The 17443-nt window shown below is 37.1% G+C and overlaps 1 protein-coding gene and 1 long non-coding RNA gene across 3 annotated transcripts in view; one reads left to right on the forward strand and one right to left on the reverse strand.

Moving 5' to 3' along the window:
• The window catches only part of DOK6 (docking protein 6), a 437775-nt gene that overhangs the window by 309373 nt on the left and 110959 nt on the right, over nt 1-17443 (forward strand). The window lies entirely within an intron of this gene.
• LOC129528322 (uncharacterized) overlaps nt 1-17443 on the reverse strand; it is a 46566-nt gene that overhangs the window by 5686 nt on the left and 23437 nt on the right. Inside the window, exon 2 of the long non-coding RNA XR_008673562.1 lies at nt 604-700. This is a non-coding gene — a long non-coding RNA (uncharacterized lncRNA). The remainder of the gene's footprint in view (nt 1-603; nt 701-17443) is intronic.

Here is a 17443-nt window from a genome sequence, read left to right on the forward strand (position 1 = left end):
TTAAAATACTTATTTCTTTTAGTAAGTCAGCTTCCCAGGGCACAGTGCCAGATAGACAAGTTTTATTTTTATCAAAATAAAACGAAAAAATTCTCTGTAAGGCAGTTCAAAAGTGATCATTTTCATCAAATGTAGCTACTTTAAAATCTAAAGAGATGAAATATATGGATTCCTATATAGAAGACTAAATACAACCGGAATGGAGGGAATTTTTTACTTTTGTACTAAAATGCCTTATATACAGCCCACCCAAAAAGGATATTTGTAGGTTAAATCTTGACTTTATCATTTTTATTATTAATGTTGTTTGTGTTCACTAACATAAAGCTTACATACAAATTCCAAGTCTTGCCTTCTTCAGTTTATAAAAAAGAAGTAGCTATCCTCACATACCCATGATTATATACAAATGTTAGATGAAAGGTTCCCTTTTGTATTATTGTCAGGAGCTCCCTGCGATAAAATGTTATAGAATATATACCTAACATCCTTCTCTGAAAGTTCTTTTCTCCTACTAGCATATGTGTTCCTGGCACATAATAGGCCCCAAGAAATATATGCTTAATTATTTGAAGACATGCATAGCCTAAGCTAACTATTTACCTGAAGAGCGAGAATTTTATTCTGGCTTACTCCCTCTTCAAACAGCAGGTGCTTGATGAAGTACTCAGCAGAGGTTCCAAGGCAACTGGCTATAGATCTTTAACAAAAAATAAACATCAAAATTTCCATAAAAATATGCTTATGACAATATAAATTATAAAAATAGGAACAATCATGTTTTAGTTGTCAAAAACAAAATTATAAGTTTAATTTATTTTCTTCAATCACATTGTGCTATTGTTTGCAGTACACATTCAGGTGCATTCTTTAACTGCAATAAGCATTTTCCTCTCTGTGTCTTGACACTAGTCATCCATCAGAAAATGCTAATTATATTAGTTCTTTCATAAGCTGTCTCCCTTGGAAGGAATTTTTAAAATGCAGTAGAAGCACTATTATGAATTTACTTAAAGTATAATATTTCATACATTAATGAGAATAAAAATTATAGAGACTTACTGAAGAATTATTTTTCTTCCAGTTACAAAAGACAACCTAAAAAAATAAATAATTTAAACAGGGCTGTCTTTTTAAATAGAATGAAGCTAAAGGATCATTGAAAGTTTATTCTCCATAAGGCAAACTGTGAATATACCATATAAAACCAGTTTGCTTTGTCTTTAACGAAAAGCCTTAATTAATAAGAGAAAATTTAGACTGCAAAGGGTCACTTCCAGAGTTTGTATGGATTTGGAATATTATGATAACTCGTGGGAAACCGAAACCTCCCTCAAAAAAGACGTGGTGTTATTTCCAACCTCTTTTCAATGGAAATCTTAATTCCATATTATAAAATGAAATCATATGTTTGGGTCTATGTGTCACTTTTGATCACTGTTTGAAGAGCTTTGATATTCTTAATACATTCTTCAGGGAGGAAAAGGATGCTAATACTATTCACATTTACACCTTTGAACTTTTAGTTCATATTTATAAGAGAGGGTATTATCCCAGTAAGTTATTCTTATCTTCAAATGAGTGCTTTCGAAGAGCCTAGCAACTCCTCATTAGTGTGGGGGACATCCTCATTAAGTGTAAGCCTACTGTTTCAGCCTGGACATGTTTTTCCTTTGATCTAGAACTAGAAGGACATTAATGACCAAGTTTTAGAGACAGCTACTACATCCTCTCCCCAAAATGCCCATCGCTTTGGTGCCTGTCTCAGAGAGGCTTGTAGAAGTCAGCTTCCCAGGAGGGAAGCACCAGATAGACAAGACAAGGAAGGACAGAGAATAGATATCAGGGCACAGTCAAGGTCAGTCAAGGTCACGTAAGTCATTATTCACACAACCCTGAATATAAACCTCTATCTATGGAAACTGAATCCAGTATGCTTTTGTTCAACTCTGAAATTTAAATTGTAAATTAGATTTTCTTTGTCATGTGTTTGCATTAACAGCAAAATACTTCATATCTCTAAAGTTAAATTCAGTCACATTTATGTTAATTTAAAATATTAACAAATAATCAGCACCAAAATCAAAAATAACAGCCCAGGATCCTGAGGGAATAGATAGCATTCCTTTAGCTACTAGTAAGACTGGTTTAAAATGAACTCTGCAATAACTCAAAAATACTAAAGAAATTAGAAATATTCTCTAAAAGAAATTATGTTTTCTTACTCTTTGTGTTAAGGAAAAGTCATGTTTTAAAAAGAGCCCCAGAGAAAAATCCATAAAGTCAGCCAAATGCAAAATCAGAAATTAAGTATTTTTTATTTATTCCAATCCTAATCAACTATAAGTATTTTTATACTGCATTTATATTAAATATGCCGAAAGCTGACAATAGGTATAGGAATGGGTTATTTTGCCTGCAATGCTAACTACATCATCTGCATGCTCTGCTGCACTAAATGTAATGAAACTTGGTCTAGGTGGAAGACAGCACAGCCCCTGAGAACAAGAATGAATTCAAGAAGGCAACATTACTAGAGCTATATAATCAACACCTTCCACTGCACAAGAAACAGGTTGAGAAATGACCTTTACATGAGCTAGTGAAATAGCAAAGTGTTCTTTGTTCCCTTCTCCATTGTTGTCTGTGTTGGTGAAAGCACAGGCAGGTTTCCTCCGTGGAAAGCTGCCACTTTACCAGGGGAAGCAGTTTTTCACAGGCAAACTCTCTGATGGGGACAATTGCTAGTCTGATAGAACACACGCTCGGGTGTGATTGGGCCTGTCAGGGGTATTCTGGGTCACAGTCTAAGAACAGGAAACACCATCTCTAAACATAGAAAATGCAACACCATTGGGGAAGGTGGCAGAGGCCAATGATATTCTAAAGCACAGCAGGAAAATATTTGCAAAGGAGGATGTTTTAGCTCTCTAGGCAGTGTAGTGCTCCTGTGAAACCATTGCTCATAATCACACTGATAGTATCTTTTATTTCACAGTGCCTGACGATGTTCAAAATGTGTTCATATTTTCATCCTCATAGCAACCCTCTAAGGTGTGAAAGGCAAACAGTTTTAGAGATGGGCAGCCACAGACTTGGAGGTCAGGTGACTTTTCCAAGGCATCCAAGCTGAGCCCAGGGCCTTCGATTCCACATTAGTGTGTTTCCGCAGGATGTCACCTGCCTTCAGAAGGCAGTGTTTGAACTTTGCAGGGTATCCTTTCCACTGCTCTGTGCATCCTAGTGCACCACAACCTTGTAATCTGGTCTCAAAACCTTTACTTCTTTCTTGACATAATATTAATTGAAAAGAAACACAGGAGATTTGCTTTTTAATTCTCTCATTTTCTACCTTGCTAATTCCATCTCCCCTTCAATTTGTAGGAATGCTTAATGAAAACAGCGAGAGAGATTATCATTGGGAACTGAAATGTGTAATCAATCCCTGAATAGAAAAAAATAGTGGGAATTATATAAATAAGATAATTTTATAGCTCAAGTACTTAAAATCAGACAACAGAGCAATACAAAATTTTATATGATGGAGTTTCTATAATTCATCCTTACATACAATAAGAAGCGAAACCCTATAGATATTACTTTAGATATTGCTTAGGAGCAGACAATCTTTTGTTCATAGAGAAGATAGCATTGGAAATGAACATTTCATGGAGCTTTAACAACTAGCAAAGCTGAAAGAAATATTTTTCACTAAGATTGCTTTGATCCATGATAGGTATTTACAATATGCAGCCAAGGGCTTTGACCATTAAGAAAAATAAAATAAAATATATAGTGCTTGAATTCCCATTAGGTCTTAAGGGTAAAAGAGTAAATTTCTCTCAACAACTTTCCTTATGACATTTTTATCCCATTCTTTATAACAGTTGGTGCTGGGTTGAGAAAAGTAGAAGAGATTCCAGTAAGCTCCTACCTTCTTTACTCTTCCATAGAATTTCATCTCACGCTGGGACCGGAGCTAGAGAGGGAGTGAGACAGCCAGCTCATTCTGTCTTCTCCCCCATCTTATGTCACTGCTCAAGAAGCGGGTGTTTGGAGTCCAGAGAGGATCCAGTTGTTAAAACACTTACCTGAGGCACTTAAGACCAGCTCTCTCCAAGATTATATGGAATGCTAAGTTGCTCTTGTCTGCTACTGACGAGTGCTGTCTCCTTTTCTCCTGACCCACCAGGACTCTGATGTTGTCATAAAGCCCAGTGGCTTGTAAAACCAACATTGTAATGGCTCTTACTTCTAAATATCTGAAATTACCCTTTCCAGAAAACCAAAACTCTTTCTGTATAAATACTTCTCAGTTATGTACATGATTCATTCATTTCTACCATGAGCCCCTGAATTCTCCTGAAGGTGTTAATAACTGAAAGTATTTTTGGAAATATGAAATAACTTTATTTGGGTCCAGTCATGGAGATGTGGTGATCTGGAGGTGGTAGACAGAGGATAAACTACTCCAAACAAGCGTCAGAATCTTACTCATTCGGGCAGCTTTCCCGATCACCACCCATCAGCCTGCAGTCACATACTTGGCTGGGCAGAGCGCCTTGCATGCAACGAGGGATGGATAAGCGTTTGTTGAATGAGAACAAGCTAATGAGACTCGGGTTCTGTAAGGAGGCTTTCTGCAGCCCTTGGTTCTTTCCTCATGTTCAAAAGAACAGGAAACTATCCTGGGCTTGCTCTAAAAGTAGTTTGAAACTTAAATATGCAGAAGTCACCTAAAAAGTGTGTTCATTTTTATTTTTATTAATTTTTAAATATGTATTTATTGAGACAGTGTCTCACTCTGTCACCCTGGCTGGAGTGCAGTGGCATGATCTCGGCTCACTGCAGCCTCCGCCTCCTGGGTTCAAGCAATTCTCCTGCCTCAGCCTCCCGAGTAGGTGGGACTACAGGTGTGAGCCACCACATCCAGCCAATTTTTGTGTTTTTAGTAGAGACAGAGTTTCACCATGTTGGCCAAGCTGGTCTCGAACTCCTGACCTCAGGTAATCGCCCACCTTGGCCCCCCAAAGTGCCGGGATTACACGCATGAGCCACCCCGCCCACCCCTGAAGTGTATTTAAAATACTCAGTCCCCATTATCAGAAAACTATGGAATCTAAATATATGAAACAAAGTGTGCCTTGCATCAGGCAAAACTGAATGGAGAGCTAACAATGGAGGAAGGGGCTGTGCACCCTCACTAAGGACCCATCATCTTCCTTTGCTTCTCTTTCACAACTGAACTTCTCTCGCTGGTGGTTACTCCTGTGTCTTGTAGACGAAGTCACTCAGCAGGGAGAATTTGATTGTCTCACCAGCCAGCAGCTTAAGTTATCAGGAAAATGCAGTCGGTACACCCAGCCAGAAGTGTGGGCAGCATGGAGAGAGGGATGTCAAGAATATTCCATGAGGATGAGACTTTGAAAATCATTTTTATAAATTTAACTTCACTTCCTCTGCTAGTTCAGATCTTCACTCCCCTCTTTCTTGCTTCTTTGGCCTTTTTCTGTCTTCACATTATAACTAGCTAGTTCACTGAATAACGCTCTTGTTTGAGTCGTCACTCTGGACTCAATCCTTGTTGATTTTTATCACCATTTGACTACTGACCTTTCCCATTCATCTTTTGTTCTTTAATCTTTTGTTTATTTGCTACTCTCTCTTTCTCAACCCATACCGTTCCTCCAGTTTCCGGCTAAGCATTAATCTCACTGGGGAGAATATTGTTAGCCTCCAAATTCAAACTGTCTTAATGTCGCGTGTGAATGACCACAGCAGAAAGGAGCCCAGTGCCTAAGTATGCCTTGCCCTAGTGACCTCGCTTTGTTGTTGGACTCTTAGTCCATTTGGACTGCTATAATAAAATACCATAAACGGGGTGGCCTATAAACAACAAATTGTGTATATATATAAACACACACACATATATGTACATATATGTATATATATATGTGTGTGTATATATATTTTTTTTCTCACAGTTCTCGTGGCTGAGAGGCCTAAGAGCAAGATGCCACCAGATTTGGTGTCTGATGGGAGCCCACTCCTCTTAGGTGGTGGTTTCATGCTGTGTCCTCACATGGTAGACGGGCAAACAAGCTCCTTTGGGCCTTTTTGTTTTGTGATCCTTTTTAAAAAAAAAAAAAAATTGAGACAGAGCCTCACTCTGTCACCCAGGCTGGAGTGCAGTGGCACTATCATAGCTCACTGCAGCCTTGACCTCTTGGCCTCAAGTGATCCTCCCACTTCAGCCTCCCAAGTAGCTGGGGCTACAGGTGGATGCTGCCATGCCTGGCTAAGTTTTTTTATTTCTTTGTAGCAACAGGGTCCTACACTACATTTTCCAGACTGATCTCGAACTACTGGGCTCAAGCAATCCTCCTTCTTTGGCCTCCCAGAGTGCTTGGTTAACAGGCATGAGCCACTGCACCAGGCCTGGGTCTCTTTTATAAGGGCACTAATCCCATTCATGAGAGAGCTCTGCCCTCATGACCTAATTACCTCCCAAAGGCCGCACCTCTCACTACCATCACATCAAGAATAGGGTTTCAACATATGAGTTTTGGGGAACACAAACATTCAGACCATAGCAGACTGTTCTGTGAAGTGGCTGAAATCTAAGTCATTGGAGCCTGTTCTAGCACATATCATTCTACATGCTCAACATTTAAGAATACATTTTTAATTTTGGCTTTTTGTGTGTGGCTTTCTGACAATGAAAAGAGCCTCTTTAGTGATAATGTGAATCAAAATAAAATATATTCAGTTCACTCCATACCCCCAAGTGATTGTAGAAGGCAGGAATGAAGTAGTGGAAGAATTTGAAAGATGTGTGGGCAGAAACTTAGAAAAAATATTTTTCCCCAAATTTAGGGAGAGACTGTAAATCTGGCCTGATGACTATATAAATGTGAGACCACGGTAAATGAAAACCTTTGCCAATTAATTTTCACAGACAAGGGAGTAAAAGTTTTGCTATTTGAAATTGCAGATGCTTTACAACTGTAGCAGGTTCAAGAATTTAACACAACCTGATTCAGTTAAGAAACTGTAAATTCTTTGTTTCTTGTTGAATATTTCTCAGGAACCCCTTCTCACTGGGAAGGGGATAATTATAGCTTGCCATTTCAAATCACCTCTTTCAAATGACTCACCTTGGTGTGATACTATTTTCTGCCCCTTCTTCCCAGTTTTATGTAGTTTGATGTTTAAACATACAAAAATCTTACATGACCTTATGGAATAAAAGGAAACCCAGATTCAAGCCTCATCTGGTCTGGTCTGTTCCAGGCTGGCATCTGCTGTAGTAAATATAACTGAACTGATTTGGGCTTTGCAGGGATGCGCTGTCACGCTCCACTGAAACCCCTGATCCTGACCAGTTTCCTCGATCCTAGATTTCTCACACCCTGCTCTTTGACTCCAGTCCTCCACACTGGAATTTTTGGATGCCCTGAAGCCAGATGTAGGCACTGGGGAGTCAGGAGTGTAACCTTTAGCTCACCTATCTAGAGAGCAATTTATTTCACATTCCTGCATTCTCCAGAATTTTCACTCAGATAAGAGACATCCAGATATACAAGTCTCACCCAATGCTTTCTAACTTTTTTCCCCACAGTCACCCAGGTCCAGATGGAAAAAAGTTGCCTCTTAAATCATGTTCTAATCTCCGTCTAGCTCTGATTTATAGCAAAGCTGACTTAATCATCTAGATTTGGCTTTTACAAATTCATCAAAGTCTGCCTGGCTAGTGACTCAAATCTTACTCCGAATCTCAGAAGTGAAATGTTGACTTCCTATTTCTTTTGCTGTAATAATACTTTCCATAGCAAATCAAAGTCCTTGGTAGATTAGGGGAAAATGTCCACAATAATTTCTCAGTGGAGAAAATTCCTTAGTATACTGAAAAAAAAAAAAAAGTAAAGCCATTGTACTACAGTAACTTCCTGCCCCCCTTTACCCAAGTTCTGCTGTGTCTGTAGCTGTTTGTGGAAGAGAAAAGGTCTCCTTGGATCTACTGGGCAGCATTTTTCTTACCTTCTCAACTACAAGCTGGTTCAGAGAGTGAAAGTCTACCTGGATCTCAGGAGAAAGACAACTTGAAGAGTAATGTCTATAGTGATGCAAACACAGAAACAGAAGAAACTTCTTCATTTAAAATACAATTTTTCTTTATTCTTTGATCTCTCAAGAACCACCATGATTTTTGTGACATCAAGGACAGCCCCTGCAGTGCATCCCACTCATCCTACTCACCCCTCACCTGACCAGGGCCAGGATCAGATTTCCATGGGGTTAGCAGAGGGCTGAGAAGTCAGAAGACAAAGATCTACAAGCTATGTTAATTAGGAAGCCTCTAGAGAAACAGACCAAAATAATATGCATATCATATGTTATACATATACACACAAACACATATACATATATATAATACATATATACATGCACATATATACATGTGCACATTCATATATGCACAGACATACATACAACATACAAATACTAAATACAGGTCAATTCCCTTCAACCAAAGATTCTGTATTCTGTGAGTTAAACCTCGCTTTGTTATTTCATTTTTTCTTTATTCTATTAAAGGACTCAAGTTTTGTATTGTTTCTGCTTTTTTACCATTACCTGAATTAGCGTCAATTAAGAAATTATTTTTCCTTCATTATATCTTTCCCAGTTGTTCTTTCCTACCAACATGTTTGTCTTTCTAGCAAGAAGTGAAGGTTTTATTTTCAAAATATTAACTGAAATCAGCTTGACCAGACTTTAGTATTTTTTTTTCTTTTACAGTTAGAATCACGAAGTCTAACAGCAGGAGGTGGGAAACTATCTCAATTCCATTCCCAAAATGAGGTAGATGGGCACCAGTAAGAAATGAGGATTCGGAGCAACTCTGTGCATGTTGGTTGAGACTCCAACCAACCAAAGAATAGGAATTGGCTGTCACCGAAGTGAAAAATACACCCGCCAAGGGAAATTCCCACACACAATCTGTTCAAATACCAAATCTGGATATATGCCCCCAAATGTGAGGGCAGATAAAAATGTAAAAATGGGATCTAGGAAGCAAACAAATCAGATAGGTAAAAAAGACATCATTCTCAAATTTAAGAAAATGGAGTGGCTCTAAAAGTTTTATTGTAAAATCTAATAAAGGCTTTCAAAAAGAAGAATCTTTAAAGGTCAAAGAAGGAAGCCATAGGAAGAAATAAGAACAAAAGAAACATATGTTAAGATGATGGGAAGGACAAATATGACAAGGTTTTTCAGAAAGCTTAGAGAAAGGATAAATCAATACGGAAGGAAAAGAGGAAGATAATCCATAGGGAAGATACACTACATAAGAGATACAGCCAAGTAAAAAGCTAAAACAACTGGAGTCAAAACAACAATTAGGAATGCTCCTGTTTTTCCAGCCACCAAGCAGCCTGCTCTGACATCTGCAGGATCCTGGGTGGAAACCCACCACCCTGTCTCAAACACCAACATCCTCTTTCATGGACTGAGTTGCCAGCCTCTATAGGTTTTATTCTAAGTTTTATTTTCCTCCCTATCTACTTGTATTTTCAGGGGACAAGTCTAGTTGGGAAAACATCATGTAAAAATAAAGATAATGAGATATTAGAAGTACTATAATACAGATTTATACTTAATTCAGCAGGAGAAACAGAAGTGGTTGGTCCATTCCTAAACTAGAATTTGTTAGTATGAACTATAATGAGACTAATACTGTATAGCTAAGAAGATCAAAGATATCAAGGAACAATACAAACTGACTGATACTTTTATTTTTGATAGGGAGATATTTACTCCACTTCTTAGCTTCTACATTGAAGGTGATTCAAGCTATCTATTCACTAACATTTTCGATGAAGATTGTTTTAAGAAATACAATCTAATGTGTTAAAATAAGTTAAAATTTTAAGGTTGAAAATCCACTAAGCTGAAATGAACATTTGACATTTGAAATTATAGAACATCTAGGTGATTGCATTTGAAATTATTTAATGTTTAAAACTTAGATTCATTTTGTTCATGATTTCAGTAAATTTTAATTTCTGTTTCAAAATGAATTAAAAATTGGTAGTTTAGGCAGGATGTGATGGCTAACACCTGTAATCTCAGCACTTTGGGAGGTGAGAGAATCTCCTGAGCCCAGGAGTTTGAGGCCAGCCTGAGCAAGAGAAACCCTAGCTCTACAATAAATAAATATATGAAAGTAAAATGTTAAAAATTTAAAAAAATTCAGTAGATCAAACATATGCCTACATCTTTTATAATACCAGTCAGTATTTGCCCTGAGTATCTTAGAATGATTTGTGTTTTGTTGTTTTACCGGGTAGCTTGTTTTGATAATCCCAACTAAAAAAATGTGGTACTTTATCAGTGATCTGTCAACTGAAAATCTCTAGAGAAAACTGTAACACAATAAGGTAATAAATTCAAAAGTTCTTAATCTCCATATACATTTATGTAATCATCTACTCACTGAGTTTTTAAATAAAAAGTTAAATGCATATATATGAGAACAAATATAATTCATAAAATAATGGTAACTATGTTTTTAAAAATATGATTTTAAAAAATATTACATCTTCCATTGAAAAAAGTAATATGGTTATCTCTGAAAATCTAAAATCTAATACAGTGCCTGACAAGTAGACAAGTGGGTAGTGCCCAAAAATATGTTGACAAATGAATAATTATAACCTGAGAAGAAAAGTCAATCCTTAGTCAAATCAAATCCAGTCTTATATTTATTTTCTATTTGGCTATGATACTTCGTCTTTTTTCTATGGTCAGTTGAAATGCTGAAAGGATCTTTCACCTAATTAAAAAATTATCTTAACTACATTTAAAGCAAAAGAGGAATATGAATATAATTGTAAACCCTGATTACACATGATTACACATGCTCTTTTTGCTCTGAAGAAATATAATTCTTATTGATAGGTTCTCCTCAAAATGGTGAAAAAAAGCATAACTCTTCTCTAATGCAGAGACTAAATACTATTAAAATTTGGGACAAACTAAAAACTGTCCCAATCGTAACATGGCAGTTAAATTCACGTTAAAAGGAAAGTATACTTCATAAATGACAGAATTCAAGTTTCTGCTTGTCTTCTTTTGTTATTAGCTCTTCACCACAAAAATAGGTGTGAGTATAGATCAGTAGCTGTTCCATGTGATACACACAGATGCTCTCAAACAAGTTTAAAGTAGAACAAGTCTTCCACCCAGGATAAGAACGTATCACTTCTCTGTATTTAACTGTTTTATCTACCCCATTTGGAAGAGCACACTAGCACCAAGGCACCATTCTTCAAAACAATGTTTCTTTTATAATTTGTTTTGCTTTTTTTCCTATCAGAAACTAGAAAATCAATACTTTTTATTTAGCCATTATATTGATAATTTTCATTTGCTTGGGTCAACATTTAAGGAGTACACGAGGTGCTTTTTGTGATTAACATTGGGAGTTAAAAATGTTAAAATTCCTGATTGTCAGGGAATATCTGATATGTTTACAATAATGCCTCCAAGAGCTATGTATATAGGGCGAATATAAAATCATCTGTCAATCTTTTAAAATTTTTTTCCCATTAAACCCTCATTAACGTGTAACCATATAATAAGGATAATGGTAATTTGTGATCATATATTGAGGTAATTCAAGTCTTATGACTTACATCACATCTTCACATGGTGGGTTTTTTTGATTCTGAATTTTTGAAGCATAAAGATAAATAGAAGAGCATCTTATATGTATATATTTTCAAAGATTTACTAAAGCCAAACTCCAGAGTGTTCAAGGAGACTCAACTAGTCATCTTATTGAGTTAAAGTAAAAGAAAGAAAAGAAAAAATAAACAGAATAGGGTAAAATGAAAACTTTGGAAAGATGTGAAAAGATAGATTTTAACTAATGTGATTGTAATTGTGCCATCACTGAGTACACAGGTGGAAGAATTGTAGAGTTTGAGTACAAATGTGTACCTTAGATATGGTTTATGTTCACTCTTTCATTTAAAAGCTGAATTTTAGAGAGGGTTAAATGGCATTTCACAAAGCTACTTGGCAGCAGAGCCCAGACTAAAACCAAGATTTCCTTGTAGGCATGTGTATTAGTCCATTCTCACACCGCTAAGAAGAATTATCCGAGACTGGGTAATTTATGAAAACAGGTTTACTTGACCCACAATTTTTAACAGGCTTAACAGGAAACGTAGCTGGGAGGCCTCTGGAAACTTACAATCACAGCAGAAGAGGAAGTAAGCATGTCTTACCGTGGTGGAGCAGGAGAGAGAGAGAGAGGCATGGCAGTGTACGCCTGTACTAACAGCTACTCAGGAGGCTGAGGTGGGCAGATTACTTGAGCCCAGGAGTTCAAGGCTGCATTGAGCTATGCCTCTGCACTCCAGCCTGGGTGATAGAGTGAGACCTTGTCTCTATGGGAAAAAAAAATCATTTAATTTACTTTAAATAAGTCTATAACTTTCCTTATTATTTATGTAAAGATTTATTAGTGAAAATGTTCCTTCTATACTTAAACCCCATCTGCTTCACTTCACGCCCAATAAATAACAGTTAGTAGGTTTTGTACATTCTTCCAGAGTTTAATGTACATACATGCAAAGATGCATATAAATTCTTCCCACGCACATTTTTACAGTGACATAAAATTGTATTTATTGTGTACAACCTGATATTTTGAAGTATACCAACATGTGGAATGATTAAATCTAGCTAGTTAACATATGCATCACCTCACATAGTCATCATTTTCCATGGTGAGAACAGTTATCCACCCACTTTACATTTTTAAGTATACAGTATATTTTTATTAACTATAGTCACCATGTTGGACAATAGATCTCTTGAACTTATTCCTCCTATTTAACTGAAATTTCGTCCCACACATCTTTTTTACACAAACATTAGCACGCTCTACATATCACTTTCACCTGAAAAATACTTTTCGTAATTTTTTCATAGAGTTCTTTGAGCATTAAAAAATTAATGTGTGTAAACCCTAAAACCCTGTAACTTATCATCCTTCACTGTATACTACTATTATTACGACTATTACTGAAAAGTAGTAGTCTTCAGTAGTTGAATTTCTAAAATATGTTGCTAGATGAAACAAGAGAAATTAGTGTTTTGAGTTTCAATCTTTTTCTTGTTTTTGTCTTATGATACTTTTTAAAAATAATAGATATCAAAAGATATTTTCACTGGCAAATTCATCTATCTTTTCTTCTGTGACTTTATTTGAATCCTCGCTTGAAATCCCTTCTCCTTTCTGAGTTTATGTAGAAATTCTTCGATATTTTCTTGTAGTGCTTTTTTTACCCCATTTGCTTTCTCTGAAATTTATATCAATGGAGGAAGATACATGGATTCAAATATTTTTTTTTTCCAAATGACTACCATTCAACAGTTTATTGAAGAGGTCAGCTTTCCCTAACTGACTTGAGACTCTACTTGGACCATATATTTAACTATTATATGAACTGGGTCTATTTCTTGACTTTCTGTACTGTTGCTTTACTGACTTTTCTGTACTGTTGTTTTTTACAAACTGTCTGTCCATTTTGCCTGGAGTTTCTTAGATTAAAGTCTGACTCAGAGTAACCAATCTTTTCATAGCAGCAAAAAAAAAAAAAAAAAAAAAAAGAAGGAAAATTCTAGCATCGTTAAATGACAATAAAGATTAAACTGTTAACAGAATAAAAGTGTTAATTGGTTTTAACTGCTCTGTGGAAAAGCTGTGCTTTGAAGAATTTCATTATGTTCTATAATTAAACGTTAAATTTTAAATACTGAATAGAAATACCACTGGGTTTTTAGGAACATGCTCCTACTCTACCCCATTACTGAGAGTTTAAAATTTCTGTGTTCACAGAGACTAAATATTTGGTTATTAAATATGTACACAATATTGCAAAACTTACAGTGACAATGAAATTATACAGCTGTGAAGATGGACAAAATTGCCAGATGTCAACTAATTCATCTGCAGCAAAGTTAGACCCACAAAAAATTATCTTAAAGTATCTACACTTACTTTAAGTAAAATGTCTCCATAATTTTTGACTTGGTAAATTTCTTTCACACATCATGTGGGAAGAAAGAGTGGCATTTCAAAGTCACGCCTTCATAGAGAGCCAAGTTTGAGAGTTACAGACAAGAAAAAGAGGGCGTGGTCTAGTAGTTCAATGCTAGGAATATTTTCTCCAGAAAATTCCTCCACGCACCATGTTAGGGCTAATTCTGCCCTTGAAGGCAACTAAGAGAACCTTGAATAGTGGAGCACCTCCTCTGGAGTTCGGTTTCCTTCAAATATATACATCCACATGATCCCTGGTTATTTTTTATTTGTTAGAACATAACAGAGATAAGTCTGACAGTACTGTTATCTCAAGTGATTCTGGATGCGAGTGGTGAGGCTGGATAAAGAGGATATTCTCTTAGATTCCATAGAGGAATGTAATTTGACAAACAGACATTTAGGGAAAAGACTAGGAATTTTACACTCTTACTGCATTATTGACTCCTTAGCACATGCTGTCAGTGTCAGATGGAAGGGTTCCCAAGGCCACCCTCCAGCTCAATACTCCTCTAGAAGACTCACAAGACTCAGAAAAACACATTATGCTCACAGTTTGTATCACCACAGTGAGAAATAAGATTAAAATCAGCAAAGGGAAAAGTCACAAGGGATAAAGGCCAGGAGAGACCAGGCAAAAGCTTCCAAGGCCCCTCCCAGTGGGGTTGCATGGGGACACCCTTAATTCTCCCAGCAATGACATGTGACAACACATGCAGTGCCATAAACCAGAGAAGCTCCCCTGAGCCTCGATGTCCAAGGTTTTTATTGGGGGTCAGTCATGTAGGCATGCAGCACCCCCAGGACTGACTCAGCTATTCAGGCTCCAGGCTGCATCAGAGTAAAAACAGGCATCCCCGCTAGGCTGTCCCTTGTTGGGATTAATGTATCTGGTCAAATGGGTATAGCATGGCCCAAGGTCTCAGACTTACAGAAACAGGCAGAATATTCCAAAGGCCCCAGAAATCAAATCCCAGAAGCCAGCCATAGGCCTATCCTAAAAATGGGAATGGAGAATGTGCAGGGTTTGAATAACCAACTGGTGCCTACTAAATTAACCCCTTCCTGCCCACTATCACATATATTACTTCATTTAATTAAAAACAAACTGATAAATTCTTGTTGCCGATTTTATAGGTGAGAAGTTAATAGGTAAAATAACTGGCTCAGATTGATCCCCAGTTGTCCTCCTCATGGCCCTGTACTTCTCCCTGGTAGCACATATCACAGTAAGTTTGTGATTCTTGCTGGCCTTTCCTGACTACTCAAAAGCCTCAGAAGCAATAGGCCATATATATTTTTCCCTCCTATTCAGTTCCCAGGCCCAAAACAGTGCCTAGGTTATAGTAGCTACTTGAAAATTATATGATACATTTATATGACAGGCTAGAGCATTGTGGTTGAAATCGGTGCCCTAGTCTTTTGAATCCTATATTGTTATAATTTCCCTATATCACAATGTCGAAAACAAACAAAAACAAAGAAAATTCTGGAAACAAGTGTGCCAGTTCTGTTTACCTCTTAGAATTTTTATGAGGCCCTAGAATATTCCTCAGAGCTGAAAGAAACCTTAGAGATTATATTATCCAACATCCTATTTTAGATAAGAAAAAAACATTCATTTTGTACAAAGACATTGTTAGATATAAAGAGATTACAATTGCAATTGTCTACAAATATCAATAGAACTCTAGTTTGAAGTCAGGACAAACACACGTCATCCATATTTTCCCTGTTTCACAAAATAAATGCAATTGAGGAATATGCATCTTGTTGGCAAGGGAGTTGGGGGTTCAACTGTAACACCTATGTTTTAGCTTTTCCCAAGTTAAGGAAATAATTCTTTGCGTTCATTTGCCCTTTTTGACATATTTCTTTATAATATTAATTTTATATATCACAGTCTTAAAAAGTTGTGCAAATACGTCTTCTAATATGTCCTCCTGTGGGTCTCATGTGTCATCTCCCACTCATCTTCAATGAAATGGTGACCTGTGAAGAAGGTTCCAGAGTCTAGTCATCATCAAACATAATGTGCATGTGAGTCACCTTGGGGTGTGTTAAATGCAGATTTAGATCTGATGGTCTGGACAAGCTCCCAGGGAGGCAGATGCTACTGATCCGTGGACCATGCTTTGAGGAGCAAGTCAAATGCCATCTAAATTATTTCCTCTTTCTCCTAATTACATTCTCTAGTATTGGCTTGTTACCACAAGACTGTTTAGACAGATATGAAACAGTCTATCTGTTCCCTAACAGCCCCAAAAGAACACATTTTAAATAATAAGGGAAACCTAGAGTATTAGTGCATTTTCACACTCCTACAAAGAAATACCCAAGACTGGATAATTTACAAAGGAAAGAGGTTTAATTGACTTAGTTGCACATGGCTGTGGAGGCCTCAGGAAACTTACCATCATGGCAGAAGGTGAAACGGAAGCAGGGACCTTCTTCACATGGTGGCAGGAGAGACAAGAGCAAAGGAGGAACTTCCAAACACTTAAAAACCATCAGATCTCGCGAGAACTCACTCAATATCAGGAGAGCAGCATGGGAGAAACTGCCCCCTGATCCATTCACCTCCCTTCCTCCACATGTGGGGATTACAGGTCCCTCCCTGGACACATGGGGATTACAATTTGGGATGAGATTTGGGTGGGGACACAGAGCCAAACCATATCACCTAGCCCATTTATTCCAACATGGCTGACAAAAAATCATAAATATGACCTTCATCTAGGCTTAGGTACAAACACTGAAGAAAGAACATCTTCTACCTAAAGTTTCTTTGCTTTTTATGCTGTTTTAAATGCCTTATTTCATGATCAAAGGATGAAGTTTACAGTAGTTTTTACTTCAGAGACAAAAATCCCTCCTGTAAGCATGCAAGCTCTTGCGCGGGGCAGAGTCAAATCACAGGAAGTGGACAAGCACTCGACCTTTACATCTCAATGACTGAGTGTGAAATAACAATTTGTGTCTTCATTATCTCATTTCCAAAGACTAATAAGCACTGTTTTTCAGATGACTATGAACAAAGCTCAACCTCAAACAAGATGCACTCGCTACTTATCAATGGTTTTGTTGCTGCTGCTCCTTACTCCTCTGAATCAACAAAGAAAGCTCATTTGTTTCACTTTGTGAAAACTCTTCATTTTCCCCCCAGACTTTCCATTTCACGCTGTGTGAATTTTATTAAGATCTCTTTCAGAGAAGCTAAGTGCTGGCTCTATAGGGCCCTAAGGGATCACAGTTGCAGCCTCTGTAATGTCGGAAGCCTCTTGAGACATTTCTTTTCTATTGAAAACTTGGAGAATCATA

This window comes from Gorilla gorilla, chromosome 17 (assembly GCF_029281585.2).
Source record: "Gorilla gorilla gorilla isolate KB3781 chromosome 17, NHGRI_mGorGor1-v2.1_pri, whole genome shotgun sequence".
Classification (NCBI taxonomy): Eukaryota; Metazoa; Chordata; class Mammalia; order Primates; family Hominidae; genus Gorilla; species Gorilla gorilla.